This window comes from Saimiri boliviensis, chromosome 12 (genome assembly GCF_048565385.1).
Source record: "Saimiri boliviensis isolate mSaiBol1 chromosome 12, mSaiBol1.pri, whole genome shotgun sequence".
In the NCBI taxonomy this organism is placed as follows: domain Eukaryota; kingdom Metazoa; phylum Chordata; class Mammalia; order Primates; family Cebidae; genus Saimiri; species Saimiri boliviensis.
Window position 1 is genome coordinate 52,823,849 of NC_133460.1, and position 15,206 is coordinate 52,839,054.

A 15,206-nucleotide genomic window follows, 5' to 3' on the forward strand; every position below is an offset into this window, starting at 1 on the left:
AGTTTGAGACCAGCATAGCCAATATGGTGAAACCCCATCTCTACTAAAAATACAAAAGTTAGCTGGGCATGGTGGCAGGCGCCTATAGTCCCAGCTCCTAGGGAGGCTGAGGGAGAAGAATCGCTTGAACCCGGAAGGCAGAGGTTTCAGTGAGCCAAAATCTTGCCATTGCACTCCAGCCTCGGCAACAGGGCAAGACTACATCTCAAAAAAAAAAAAAAAAAAGAGAGGTGTAGGGGTGGAAAGGAAGTGGGAGTATCTATAAAAGGACAACATGGTAGATCCTGTGGTGATGAAAATATTTGGTACCTTGACTGTACCAATGTCAATACCCTGGTTGTAAAATTGTATTATAATTTTGGAAGATATTGCCATTGGGAGAAACTCAGTAAGTGGTACGTCAGATCAATATTATTATTATATAACTGTATAAATCTAGAATTATCTCAAAATAAAAAGTTCCATTCAAAATAATAACCCAAAAATAAATAAAATAAAATAAAAAGAAAAAACAAAATAATAACCAGTTGGGGCCTACTTGAGGGTAGAAGTTAGAAGGAGAGTGAGAATCAAAAAGCTACCTATCAAGTACTATGCTTATTACCTGGATGAAGAAATAATTTGTACATCTAACCCCTGTGACATGCAATGTACCTATACAGCAAACCTATACACGTACCCTGGAACCTAAAATAAAGGTTACAAATAAATGAATAAATAACACATAATTGATATTTCTTTTCTAAACCAAGTTCACTTTTAAGAACCTCACTTAAAGTGAATAGGAAAGTTTGGGTAAATTAAAACAAAACAGGATCATGTATAGGACCTCCGAAATCCAACACAGAGGTCTTCAATTGTAGGATAAGTTCCATCAATAAAAGCTCCAAAACAAGCTATGAAGATCCTTAAAAAATAAAAAAGAGCTCCCGAGATTCTTATTTCCTAGAGAAATGAAACCAGTCAGGACAGTGTAGAAAACAAAATTGTTAAGTCATGAAAAGTCACCTCAAAAAGAAGCACTAGAATAAAGTTAGAAACACCAAAGCTTTTCTTTCCTCAACACCACCATACACTTTACAGCAATCCTCAACTTAGAGAAAGATTGAGTGTGTGTATATGTCACCTTCAACCTGATATTCACATACACATTTCAAAAGCTTCCCCAAAAAAGCCTTTTTTCTTTTTTCCTACTCACCAAGTGCCTGAAGCGTCAATCATTTCCTGCTTCTCCCAGCTGTAGGACTTGCAATTAGGAAAACATTCAGTCAGCGTCTAGAGCAGGTCTGGTTAGAAGGATGAGCTCATCCCTTTCAGATGCACACCTGATCCTCAAGAAGCTGCCCCTCCTCCAGTAAGCAGATCTTTGTATGTTTAAAATGACACCCACAACCTGTACAACCACTTATCCAGAGCCAAAATAAGTCCTTCCTTATACATGCCTAGCGCCATCGAATCATTTCCTGGTCTAGCCACCTCACACAGCCACTGAACACAGGTAGCAGAGGCAACAGCTGCTGCTGCTGCTACTCTGGCTTTGTTAGAGAACTTCATTTTCAGCTATAATGGAGGTTAAGTCCTTCACCACTGCCCTGGAAACACTGCACTGCTTGTTTCAACAGTCCCTTGCCCACAGTCAGATCTTACCAGAATCATGCCTTCTTTCAAAATGTACAACCATTTTTCTGAACTGAAAATGCAACACCTCAACATCTGCCTTATTCCATTTGCCCTATCTAAAAGTTAAATTAGCCAACGCAGTTAAATGTACAGTATGTATTTAGAGCTAACATGCTCCCACTCAGGTTTGCCCTCAGTTTTACTACCTCTAAGAAAACATTTATTCTGGTCAGGTGCGGTGGCTCATGCCTGTAATCTTAGCACTTTGGGAGGCTGAGGCTGGTGGATGACAAGGTCAGGAGGTCAAGACCCTCCTGGCCAACAGGATGAAACCCTGTCTCTACTAAAATACAAAAAATTAGGCGGGTGTGGTGGCACGCACCTATAATTCCAACTACTCAGGATGTTGAGGCAGGGTAATCGCTTGAACCCAGGAGGCGGAGGTTGCAGTGAGCCAAGATCATGCCAGTGCACTCCAGCCTGGGTGACAGAGCAAGACTCCATCTCTAAACAAAGAAATAAGAAAACATTGGCCGGACATGGTGGCTCACGCCTGTAATCCTAGCACTTTGGGAGGCTGATATGGGTGGATCACCGGAGGTCAGGAGTTCAAGACCAGCCTGGCCATCATGGTGAAACCCCATCTTTAAAAAAAAAAAAAGAAAACATTTAGTCTGCCATAGCTGTTTATTTATTGGTAAAGCATACAGTAATCCTAACACAGAGATGTATAAACTTCACTTCATGTCAAAATAGTATAATAGTGGCCAGGCCCAGTGGCTCACACCTGTAATCTCTCCGCACTTTGGGAGGCCAAGGTGGGTGGATCACCTGAGGTCAGGAGTTCAAGACCAGCCTGACCAATATGGTGAAACCCCATCTCTAATAAAAATACAAAAATTAGCCTGGTACGGTGGCACACATCTGTAATCCCAGCTACTCAGGAGGCTGAGGCAGGAGAATCATTTAAATCCGGGAGGCAGAGGTTGCAGTGAGCCGAGATCATGCCACTGCACTCAGCCTGGGCAACAGAGTGAGATTCTATCTAAAAAAAAGAGAAAAAAAATTAGCCAGGCGTAGTGGTATGCGCCTGTAGTCCCAGCTACTTGGGAGGCTAAGACAGAATTGTTTGAACCTGGGAAGTGGAGGTGGCAGTGAGCTGAGATCATGCCACTGCACTCTAGCCTGGATGACAGAGACTCTGTCTCAAAACAAAAACAAAACACACACACACACACACACACACACACACACACACATATATATATATATATATATATATAAAATACTGGTAAAAATATCTTCAATCAGAAGTACATGGGTTCCAAATAGTCATTCAACAAACATTCCTGTACACCTATTACATGCAAGTATCTCTGACAGGGTGCTGAACCAGGCTTTGGATAACAGCAACACAAAAATCTTAGAAGAACTCATTCCACCTTAGCTTTCCCCTGGACCTCTGCAGTATTTTTACTTCAGTCATGACAAGCTTCTAATACACTAACAGGCTGTCTAAGGAGCATAAATCAAATTAATTAGTGGTTACCTTTGGTGAGGGACTTGTAATCAATAAGGGGAAACTCAGGGTCGAACTAATTTACTAATTTTTAATTTGCTAGATGGTGGTTACAAAGATGTTTACTATATTATTCGTTTAAATGTCTTACATAATATATAATAAAATTTTTTAAAAAACAGAACCGTAAATCAAAGGAAAAGAGAGAGGACAACCCATGAGATGGGAGAATATATTTGTAAATAATTACTCTGATAAGGGGTTAATATCCACAATATATAAAGAACTCCTGATGGGCATATTGGCTCATACCTATAATCCCAGAACTTTGGGAGGTAGGTTAATCACTTGAGGCTAGGAGTTGGAGACCAGCTTGGCCAACCTGGTGAAACTTCACCTCTACTAAAAATGAAGAAAAATTAGTCGGGCATGGTGGCGCACATGTGTAATCCCAGCTACTTGGGAGGCTGAGGCAAGAGAATGCTTCTCTTGAACCCAAGAAGCAGAGGCAAGAGAATGCTTCCCTTGAACCCGAGAAGCAGAGGCAAGAGAATGCTTCCCTTGAACCCGGGAAGCAGAGGTTGCAGTGAGCCAAGATCATGCTACTCAACTCCAGCCAGGGTGATAGAGTAAAACCTTGTCTCAAAAAAAAGAAAAAAAAAAGAACTCCGACAAGTCAACAACAATTAAAAAAACAAACAAATGGACCAGACGCAGTGGCTCACGGCTGTAATCTCAACACTTTGGGAAGCCGAGGCGGGCAAATCACAAGGTTAAGAGATTGAGACCATCCTGGCCAACATGGTGGAATCCCGTCTCTACTAAAAATAAAAAAACTAAAAAAATAAAATTAGCCGGGTGTGGCGGTATGTGCCTGTAGTCCCAGCTACTCGGGAAGCTGGGAAAGAGAACTGCTTGAAAGCAGAAAACAGAAGTTGCAGTGAGCCAGGATAGCGCCACTGCGCTCCAGCCTGCTGATAGAGCAAGACTCCACCTAAAAATAAATAAATAAATAAAATAAAATAAACAAAGGGCCGGCACAGTGGCTCATGCCTGTAATCCCAGCACTGTGGGAAGCCAAAACGGGTAGATCACTTGAGGTTAGGAGTTTAAGACCAGCCTGGCCAAGATGGTGAAACCCCATCTCTACTAAAAATACAAAAATCAGCTGGGCGTGGTGGCACGTGCTTGTAATCCCAGCTACTTGGAAAGCTGAGGCAGAAGAATCGCTTGAACTCAGGAGGCAGAGGTTGCAGTGAGCCGAAATAGCACTACTGCACTGAAGCCTAGGCAACAGAATACGATACTGTCTCAAAAATAAATAAATAAGCAAAGGACTTGAACAGACATTTCTTCAAAGAAGATACACCAATGGCCAATGGGCCAATGAACACAGGAAAAGACACTCAAGATCACCAATCATTAGAGAAAATAAATCAAAACCACAGTGAGATATCACCTCATACTTATTAGGATAGCTACTGTCAAAACAAAAACAAAAACAGTGGCAGGGCTTGGTGGTTCACAACTGTAATCCTAGTACTTTGGGGGGCCAAGGTGGGCAGATCACCTGAGGTCAGGAGTTTGAGACCAGCCTGACCAACAAGGAGAAACCCCATCTCTACTAAAAATACAAAATTAGCCGGGCGCGGTGGCTCACGCCTGTAATCCCAGCACTTTGGGAGGCCAAGGCGGGTGGATCACAAGGTCAAGAGATCGAGACCATCCTGGTCAACATGGTGAAACCCCGTCTCTACTAAAAATACAAAAAATTAGCTGGGCATGGTGGCTCGTGCCTGTAATCCCAGCTACTCAGGAGGCTGAGGCAGGAGAATTGCCTGAACCCAGGAGGCGGAGGTTGCGGTGAGCCGAGATCGCGCCATTGCACTCCAGCCTGGGTAACAAGAGCGAAACTCCGTCTCAAAAAAAAAAAAAAAAAAAAAAATACAAAATTAGCCATCTGTGGTGGTGCATGCCTGTAATCCCAGCTACTCAGGAGGCTGAGGCAGGAGAACTGCTTGAACTTGGAAGGCGGAGGTTTGCAGTGAGCTGAGATCATGCCAGCCTGGCGACAGAGTGGGACTTCGTCTCAAAAAAATGAAATAATAAAATAAAGAGAACTAATTAAAACACAAAGTAGGGTATGATGCTGCTCACCTGCAGACCCAATCAATCAGGAGGCTGAGATGGGAAGGAATTACTTGAAACTAGGAGTTCGAGTATAGCCTGGGCAACATAGCAAGAGACCATCTCTTAGTCTGATCAGTATAAGGTATTAAGTGAGAAACACTCTAAATTCAAATTCAAACGATGTGCCACTTTCCTCATTTCAAAAAACAATTCAAGCCTTACTGGTGATATTTGTCGAAAAAGACTAATAAGCATCAAATTATTTACTCTTAACTGAACAGTTTCATACAACTGAAGAACCTATTATATTCAGGGCAGCTAATACACTTCTAGAAGCAAGAAGTAGAAAGTAAGTATCAGCCAGGCACAGTGGCTCATGCCTCTAATCCCAGCGCTTTGGGAGGCTGAGGTGAAAGGACAGCTTGAGCCCGGGAGTTTGAGACCAGCCTGGGCAACATGGTGAAACCCCATCTCTACAAAATGTACAAAAATTAGCCAGGCATGGTGACATGCACCTGTAGTCCCAACTACTTGGGAGGCTGAGGTGAGAGGATCACTTGAGTCCAGGAGGTGGAGGCTGCAGTGAACTATGATCCAGCCATTGCACTCCAGCCTGGGCTACAGAGTGAGACCTGGTTTCCAAAAAAAGTAAGTATCATTATAAAAGTTTGCTGAAAGACAGAAAGAAAGGAAGGAAAAAGGAAATGAAAAGAAAAAGGGAAGGAGATGGAAAGGGAGGTCAGGAGTTCACGGCCACCCTGGCCAACATGGTGAAAACCTGTCTCTACTAAAAATACAAAAAAAACTAGGTATGGTGGCATGTGCTATAATCCCAGCTGCTCAGAAGGCTGAGGCACAAGAATTGCTTGAACCTGGTAGGCAGAAGTTGTAGTGAGGTGAGAACGCGCCACTGCACTCCAGCCTGGGGACACAGCAAGACTCCATCTCAAAACAAAACAAAAAACAAAACAAAACTATGAAGTAATCTTCAGAGGAAGAAAGGCACTTAACTTAGTTGTAAGGATTAAGTGAGTTACTGTGTCCAAAGCATTAAGCATAGTTCCTGCCACATGGTATTGGTCAACAAGTTATTCAGACTTTCTCTACTGCTAATTTCCCTACATTTCCCTCCTACACCAACATAACCAAAATGAGTTAAGACTGTTTTTTTTTTTGTTTTTCTCTGCACTAGACTGTTTTTAACACAAACATGAACACTATTTGAAATAACTGTATACTTTTTTTTTTTTTTTTTTGAGATGGAGTTTCGCTCTTGTTACCCAGGCTGGAGTGCAATGGCGCGATCTCCACTCACCGCAACCTCCACCTCCTGGGTTCAGGCAATTCTCCTGCCTCAGCCTCCTGAGTAGCTGGGATTACAGGCACGCGCCACCATGCCCAGCTAATTTTTTGTATTTTTAGTAGAGATGGGGTTTCACCATATTGACCAGGATGGTCTCAATCTCTTGACCTCGTGATCCACCCACCTCGGCCTCCCAAAGTGCTGGGATTACAGGCTTGAGTCACCTCGCCCGGCCAATAACTGTCTACATTTTACAAAGTAATTTATAATCACTATCTTTTAAAACTTAAAACAATTCAATGAAAGGAAAAAGAAAACTGAAATTTAGAGTACCTATTACATTATGGCTACTATGCTAAGAACTGACATCTATCACTTCATTTAATTTGTTCAAGTTGGTTATTATTATCCTACTCTCACAGGTAAGGGAAGTGAAGTTCAAAAATATTTAGTCATTTGGCCAGGCTTGGTGGCTCATGTCTGTAATACCAGAATTTTTGAAGGTCAAGGTGGGTAGATCATTTGAACCCATGAGTTCGAGACCAGCCCTAGCCAACATGGTGAAACCCAGTCTCTAAAAAAAATACAAATATTTTTTTAAAAAATACAAAATATTAACCAGGCATGCTAGAACATGCATATAGTTCCAGCTATTCAGGAGGCTGAGGTGGAAGGATCGCTTGAAACCCAGGAGGTGGAGGTTGCAGTGAGCCAAGATTGTGGCACGGCACTCCATCCAGCCTGGGGAACAGAGTGAGACTTTATCTCAAAAAATAAATAAAATATAGTAAAAAATAAATAAAATTTATATGGAAAGGCACAGGCCCTAGAAGTATGTATTATAGACATCAGTAAGTACTCTAAAACACTAAACTGTCTAAAGCTTAATTTTTTAATTATAAAGTCTCTTATTTCAAGTCTGTAAAATAAACTTGATGTTTCCTTAGACCTACTGGGCACCAGGAAAGGTAAAAATCCAATGCTAAAATGGTATTTCCTCTCCCTGGGGTTCCCCTACCACTGAAGGAACACAAATAATTCCCATTTGTTCATAAACACCCTTCTGGTCTTCAATGACCATGAGTAAAGATAAATAAGGAGTTGAAATAAATGATGAAAGAGACTCAAAGAACTTATTTTCTTTTGGCACTATAGAGCGCTAACTGGGGTCAACATCCAGGACAGGATGTACCACCAAAGGAAATGGATCTACACAGAGAAATAAAAGCTGAGCCCAGGTCAGAAATTAAACAATGGCATACAAATAAGTTCTGTTTCCATAGAGAATGCATTTTTCTATAAACTCTACCCATGAGGCTGGGTGCAGTGGCTCACACCTGTAATCCCAGCATTTTGGGAGGCCGAGGCAGGTGGATCTTCTGAGGTCGGGAGTTTGAGACCAGCCTGGCCAATATGGTGAAACCCTGACTCTACTAAAATTATAAAAATTAGCAGGGCGTGGTAGCACACACCTGTAGTCCAAGCTACCTGGGAGGCAGAGGTGGGAGAATCGCTTGAACCCAGGAGGCACAGGTTGCAGTGAGCCAAGTTCACACCACTGCACTGCAGCCCAGACCACAGAGCAAGACTCTGTCTCAGAAAAAAAAAAAAAAAAAAAAAAAAAAAAAAAAAAACAAACTTTCACATCCCAGAAAAAATGAACCTACACACAGGTCACAATGAAATAAAAATATATTTTACAAGAGTACAATATAGGCTGGGCACAGTAGCTCACACCTGTAATCCCAGCACTTTGGGAGGCCAAGGTGGGCAGATCACCTGAGGTCAGAAGTTCGAGACCAGCCTGGCCTACATGGTGAAACCCTGTCTCTACTAAAAATACAAAAATCAGCCAGGCATGGTGGTGGGCGCCTGTAATCCCAGCTACTTGAGACGCTGAGGCAGGAGAATTACTTGAAACTGGAAGGTGGAAGTTGCAGTGAGCCAAGATCACACCACTGCATGCCAACCTAGGTAAAAGAGTGAAACTCTGTCTCAAAGATACATAAATAAATAAATAAAAATGCAAACATAAGCTGGGCGTGGTGGTGGTGCATGCCTGTACCCCACTTACTCAGGAAGCTAAGGTAGAATTCTTGAACCCCGGAGGTAGAAATTGCAATGAGCAGAGATCTTGCCACTGCACTTCAGCCTGGGAGACACAGCCGGCACAGTGGCTCACACCTGTAATCCCAGCACTTTGGGAGGCCAAGGCAGGCAAATCACCTGAGGTTGGGAGTTTGAAACCAGCCTGACCAACATGGAGAAACCCCGTCTCTACCAAAAATTACAAAAAAATTTAGCCAGGCATGGTGGCACATGCCTGTAATCCCAGCTACTCAGAAGGCTGAGGCAGAATTGCTTGAACCCAGGAGTCAGAGGTTTAAGTGAGCCAAGATTGCACCATTGCACTCCAGCCTGGAAAACAGGAGCAAAACTCTGCCTCAAAAAAAAAAAAAAACAATTTGGCTGGGCATGGTGGCACACAACTGTTACCTCAGGACTTTGGGAGGCCAAGACAGGAGGATCACTTGGGCTCAAGAGTTTGAGACCCTGCCAGGTGCAGTGGCTCAAGCCTGTAATCCCAGCACTTTGGGAGGCCGAGGCGGGTGGATCACGAGGTCGAGAGATCGAGACCATCCTGGTCAACATGGTGAAACCCCGTCTCTACTAAAAATACAAAAAATTAGCTGGGCATGGTGGCGCGTGCCTGTAATCCCAGCTACTCAGGAGGCTGAGGCAGGAGAATTGCCTGAACCCAGGAGGCGGAGGTTGTGGTGAGCCGAGATTGCGCCATTGCACTCCAGCCTGGGTAACAAGAGTGAAACTCTGTCTCAAAAAAAAAAAAAAAAAAACAGAGGTTTGAGGCCAGCCTTGGCAACATGGTGAGACCCCAGCTCTACAAGAAATACAAAAAATTAGCCAGGCAGGGTGACACGTGCCTCTGGTCCCAGCTACTCAGGAGGCTGAAGTAGGAGGATTGCTTGAGCCCAGGAGGTCAAAGCTGTAGTGAGTGGTGACTGTGCCACTGCACTCCAGCCTCTTTTTTTTCTTTTGAAGACAAAGTCTCACTCTGTTACCCAGGCTGGGGTGCAGTGGCACGATCTTGGCTCACTACAACCTCCACCTCCCAGGTTCAAGTGATTCTCCTGCCTCAGCTTCCTGAGTAGCTGGGACTACAGATGCACTTCACCACACCCAGCTAATTTTTGTATTTTTAGTAGACAGTTTTGCCATGTTGGCCAAGCTAGTCTTGAACTCCTGACCTCAGGTGATCTACCCACCTCAGCCTACCAAAGTGCTGGGATTATAGATGTAAGCCACCACACCCACCCGGCCTACCAGCCTCTTTTTTTTTGAGACCCTGTCACCCCTACCAAAAAAAAAAAAGAATATTTTTACTATAAAGAGATTTGAAACAAGTCAAAATAAGAAAAAATTGCATATGTCAAAACAAAGATAGGCAAAGACATGAACAGTTAGAAATATGACTGTCTTGAAAACCCAAAAGGGCTGGGTGTGGTGGCTCACATCAGCACTTTGGGAGGCTGAGGCGGGAGGATCACCTGAAGCCAGGAGTTTGAGACCAGCCTGGCCAACATGGTGAAACCCCATCTCCACTAAAAATACAAAAAAGTTAGCTGGGTGTGGTGGTGCATGCCTGTAATCCCAGCTAGTTGGAAGCCTAAAAGGGAAGAATCAACTATTCGGAAGTCCCAGCTATTCGGGAGGCTGAAGTGGAAGGATCGCTTGAACCCAGAAGGTGGAGGTTACAGTGAGCCAAGATCGTGCCACTGCACTCCAGCCTGGGCGACAGAGCAAGACTTCAAGACTCTGTCTCAAAAAACAAACAAACAAAAAACCCCAAAATAATCAAATAAAAAAATTATAATTAACAAAAGGATTTATCAAAGGTATCATTGATGGGCACTTGGGTTGGTTCCAAGTCTTTGCTATTGTGAACAGTGCCTCAATAAACATACACGTGTATGCATCTTCATAACAGATTGATTTATAATCTTTTGGGTATATACCCAGTAATGGGATTACTAGGTCAAATGGTATTTCCATTTCTAGATCCTTAAGGAATCGCCACACTGTCTTCCACAATGGTTGAATTAATTTACACTCCCACCAACAGTGTAAAAGCATTCCTATTTCTCTACTGCCTCTCCACCAACCCAAACGCCCATCAATGATAGACTGAATAAAGAAAATGTAGCACATAATACACCATGGACTACTATGCAGTGATATAAAAAAAGATGGGTTCATGTCCTTTGCAGGGACATGGGTGAAACTGGAAACCATCATTCTCAGCAAACTGATACAAGAACAGAAAACCAAACACTGAATGTTCTCACTCATAAGTGAGCGTTGAATAGTGAGAACACACAGACACAGGGAGGGGAACAGCATACACTGAGGTATGCAGGGTGCGGGGCTAGAGGAGGAATAGTAGGGGGTTGGGGGATTGGGGAGGGATAGCATTAGGAGAAATACCTAAGGTAGATGATGGGCCAATGGATGTAGAAAACCACTACCATGGTATGTGTATATACATGTAACAAACCTGCACGTTCTGCACGTGTACCTCAGAACTTAAAATATAATAAATAAATAAATACCTACACATTAAAAAATCCTTGGAACAGGATTATAATAATAATAATAATAATAATAATAATAGGGCCAGGCGCGGTGGCTCACGCCTGTAATCCCAGCACTTTGGGAGGCTGAGGCGGGTGGATCACAAGGTCAAGAGATCGAGACCAACCTGGTCAACATGGTGAAACCCCGTTTCTACTAAAAACACAAAAAATTAGCTGGGCATGGTGGCACGTGCCTGTAATTCCAGCTACTCAGGAGGCTGAGGCAGGAGAATTGCCTGAACCCAGGAGGCGGAGGTTGCGGTTAGCGGAGATCGCGCCATTGCACTCCAGCCTGGGTAACAAGGGCGAAACTCTGTCTCAATAATAATAATAATAATAATAATAATAAGGCCGGGCACGGTGGCTCAAGCTTGTAATCCCAGCACTTTGGGAGGCCGAGGCGGGTGGATCACGAGGTCAAGAGATCGAGACCATCCTGGTCAACATGGTGAAACCCCGTCTCTACTAAAAATACAAAAAAATTAGCTGGGCATGGTGGCGCGTGCCTGTAATCCCAGCTACTCAGGAGGCTGAGGCAGGAGAATTGCCTGAACCCAGGAGGCGGAGGTTGCGGTGAGCCGAGATCGCGCCATTGCACTCCAGCCTGGGTAACAAGAGCGAAACTCCGTCTCGGGAAAAAATAATAATAATAATAATAATAATAATAATAAAGGATTTAGTGGCTCACACCTGTAATCCCAGCACTTTGGGAGGCCGAGAGGGATGGATCACTTGAGGTCAGGAGTTCGAGACCAGCTAGGCCATGATGAAACCTCATCTCTATTAAAAATACAAAAATTAGGCACACGTGGTAGCACACACACGTATTCCCAGCTACTGGGGAGGCTAAGGTGGAAGAACTGTTTGAGCCCAGGAGGTCAAAGCTGCAGTGAGCCATGATTGCACCTCTGCACTCCAACCTGGGTGATACCCTGTCTCAAAAAACAAACAAAAAAACATGTATGGTATTGGTCCAGGAATAAACAACTGAAAAGAATAGAGACATTCAAAAGTAAACACACGCAGCCTGGATGCAGTGGCTCATGCCTGTAATCCCAGCATAATCCCTCACGCCTGTAATCCCAGCACCCAAGGCGGGTGGATGACTTGAGGTCAGGAGTTCAAGACCAGCATGGCCAAGGTGGTGAAAACCCGTCTCTCTTAAAAATACAATAAATTAGCAGGAGTAGTAGCATGCACCTGTAGCCCCAGTTACTTGAGAAGCTGAGGCAGAGAATCACTTGAACCCAGGAGGCAGATGTTGCAGTGAGCTGAGATAGCATCATTGCACTACAGCCTGGGCAACAAGAATGAGACTCCATCTCCAAGAAAAAAAAAAAGGAACACATGCATACATACCTACTTACATACATGGTGGATATATGGCAATTGAGAACACGATGAGGATAAGATTTCATATCATTAAACATTAGATATTCGGCTGGGCGCGGTGGCTAACACCCATAATCCCTACACTTTGAGAGGCCCAGGCGGTGGATCACAAAGTCAGGAGTTCAAGACCAGCCTGGCCAAGATGGTGAAACCCCATCTCTACTAAACATACAAAAATTAGCTGGGCAAGGTGGTGGGCACCTATAATCCCACACTGGGGAGGCTAAGGCAGAGAATCACTTGAACTCGGGAGGTAGAGGTTGCAGTGAGCCAAGATCGCGCCACTGCACTCCAGCCTGGGTGACAGAGTTAGACTCCATCTCTCTTTTTTTTTTTTCTTTTTTTCTTTTTTTCCTAGTTAGACTCCATTTCAAAAAAAAAGGATATTCAACAAATAGGCTTGGGTCAGCTGCATATTTGTGTTGAAAAAGAGTAAATGAGAACCTCCAAAAACATACAAAAATAAATTCCAAATCAGTTAAAGAGCTAAATATATTAAGCTAGTAAAGAGTTAGAATAAATATAAAATATTTTTATAATTTTGAGATGAAGAGAGCCTTCTTAAGCAAGCCTCCAAACCCAGAAACCATTAAGAAAAAAGATAGATATGAAATTTTAGCACATCAACAGACACTATAGATAATTCAACAGATTGTAGAAAGTATGTGCAGGATGTTAAACATACAGGGATACATAGAGAGAGTTCCTATTAGTCAAAAGAGAAAAGTAGGGAGAGGTGTGGATAGTTAACGGGTACAAAAAAAATAGAAAGCTCGGCTATGGTGGTTCACGCCTGTAATCCCAGTACTGTGGGAAGCCAAGGTAGCAGATAAGTTGAGGCCAGGAGTTTAAGACTAGCCTGGCCAACATGGTGAAACCCTGTCTCTATTAAAAAATTTAAAAAATTGGCCGGGCGCGGTGGCTCAAGCCTGTAATCCCAGCACTTTGGGAGGCCGAGGCGGGTGGATCACGAGGTCAAGAGATCGAGACCATCTTGGTCAACATGGTGAAACCCCGTCTCTATTAAAAATACAAAAAATTAGCTGGGCATGGTGGCACGTGCCTGTAATCCCAGCTACTCAGGAGGCTGAGGCAGGAGAACTGCCTGAACCCAGGAGGCGGAGGTTGCGGTGAGCCGAGATCGCGCCATTGCACTCCAGCCTGGGTAACAAGAGCGAAACTCCGTCTCAAAAAAAAAAAAAAATTTAAAAAATTGGACAGGTGTGATGGCTCATGTCTATAATCCCAGTACTTTGGGAGGCTGAGGCAGCAGGATTACCTGAGGTTGGGAGTTTGAGACCAGCCTGACCAACATGGAGAAACCCCATCTCTATCAAAAATACAAAATTAGCCTGGTGTGGTGGCACACGCCTGAAATCCCAGCTACTCGGGAGGCTGAGACAGGAGAATTGCTTGAACCCGGGAGGTGGAGGTTGCAGTGAGCCGAGATTGTACCATTGTACTCCAGCCTGGGCAACAAGAGGGAAACTCCATCTCAAAAAAGAAAAAAAGAAAAAAAAAATTATATATATATATATATATATATATATATATATATATATATATAAAATTATCCAGGCATAGTGGCACCCACCTGTAATCCCAGCTACTCTGGAGGCTGAGGCATAAGAATCGCTTGAACTTGGCCGGGCGCGGTGGCTCAAGCCTGTAATCCCAGCACTTTGGGAGGCCGAGGCGGGTGGATCACGAGGTCAAGAGATCGAAACCATCCTGGTCAACATGGTGAAACCCTGTCTCTACTAAAAATACAAAAAAAGTAGCTGGGCATGGTGGTGCGTGCCTGTAATCCCAGCTACTCAGGAGGCTGAGGCAGGAGAATTGCCTGAACCCAGGAGGCGGAGGTTGCGGTGAGCCGAGATCGCGCCATTGCACTCCAGCCTGGGTAACAAGAGCGAAACTACGCCTCAAAAAAAAAAAAAAAAAAAAAAGAATCGCTTGAACTGGGAGACAGAAGTTGCAGAGCCGCAATCGCACCACTGCACTCCAGCCTAAGCGACAGAGCAAGACTGTCTCAAAAAAAAAAAAAAAAAAAAGAATGGATAAGAGGGAGTATTTGATAGCACAAATGGGTGATTACAGTCAATAATTTAATTGCATATTTAAAAATAACTACCAATATAATTGAATTGTTTATAACACAAACAATGAATGCTTGAGGGGATGAATTTCCCATTTTACATGATGTGATTATAATGCAGTGCATGCCCATATGAAAACATCTCATGTACTGAATAAATACAGACACCTACTACACATCCATAAAAAATAAAATATTTTTTAAAAAATAAAGCCAGGTATGGTGGCTCACACCTCTAATCCCAGCACTTTGGAAGTTGAGGAAGGCAGATCACTTGAGGTCAGGAGTTTAAGTCAATTGACCTCAAGTCAATTGACTTGAGACCAGCCTGGGCAACGTAGCGAAACCCTGTCCCTATAAAAAATATAAAAATTAGCCGGGCGTGGTGGCTCAAGCCTGTAATCCCAGCACTTTGGGAGGCCGAGGCGGGTGGATCATGAGGTCGAGAGATCGAGACCATCCTGGTCAACATGGTGAAACCCCGTCTCTACT

The 15,206-nt window shown here is 43.6% G+C and overlaps 1 protein-coding gene across 3 annotated transcripts in view; it reads right to left on the bottom strand.

Moving 5' to 3' along the window:
* USP54 (ubiquitin specific peptidase 54) overlaps positions 1-15,206 on the bottom strand; it is a 144,104-nt gene that overhangs the window by 116,438 nt on the left and 12,460 nt on the right. Inside the window, exon 1 of one of the 3 annotated variants that reach the window (XM_074382399.1) lies at positions 1,199-4,837. The exons of the other annotated variants lie outside the window; for them this stretch is intronic. The gene's annotated coding sequence lies outside the window, so the exon portion shown is untranslated. Of the gene's footprint in view, positions 1-1,198; positions 4,838-15,206 lie in introns of those variants that run through there. 3 annotated transcript variants of the gene reach the window in all.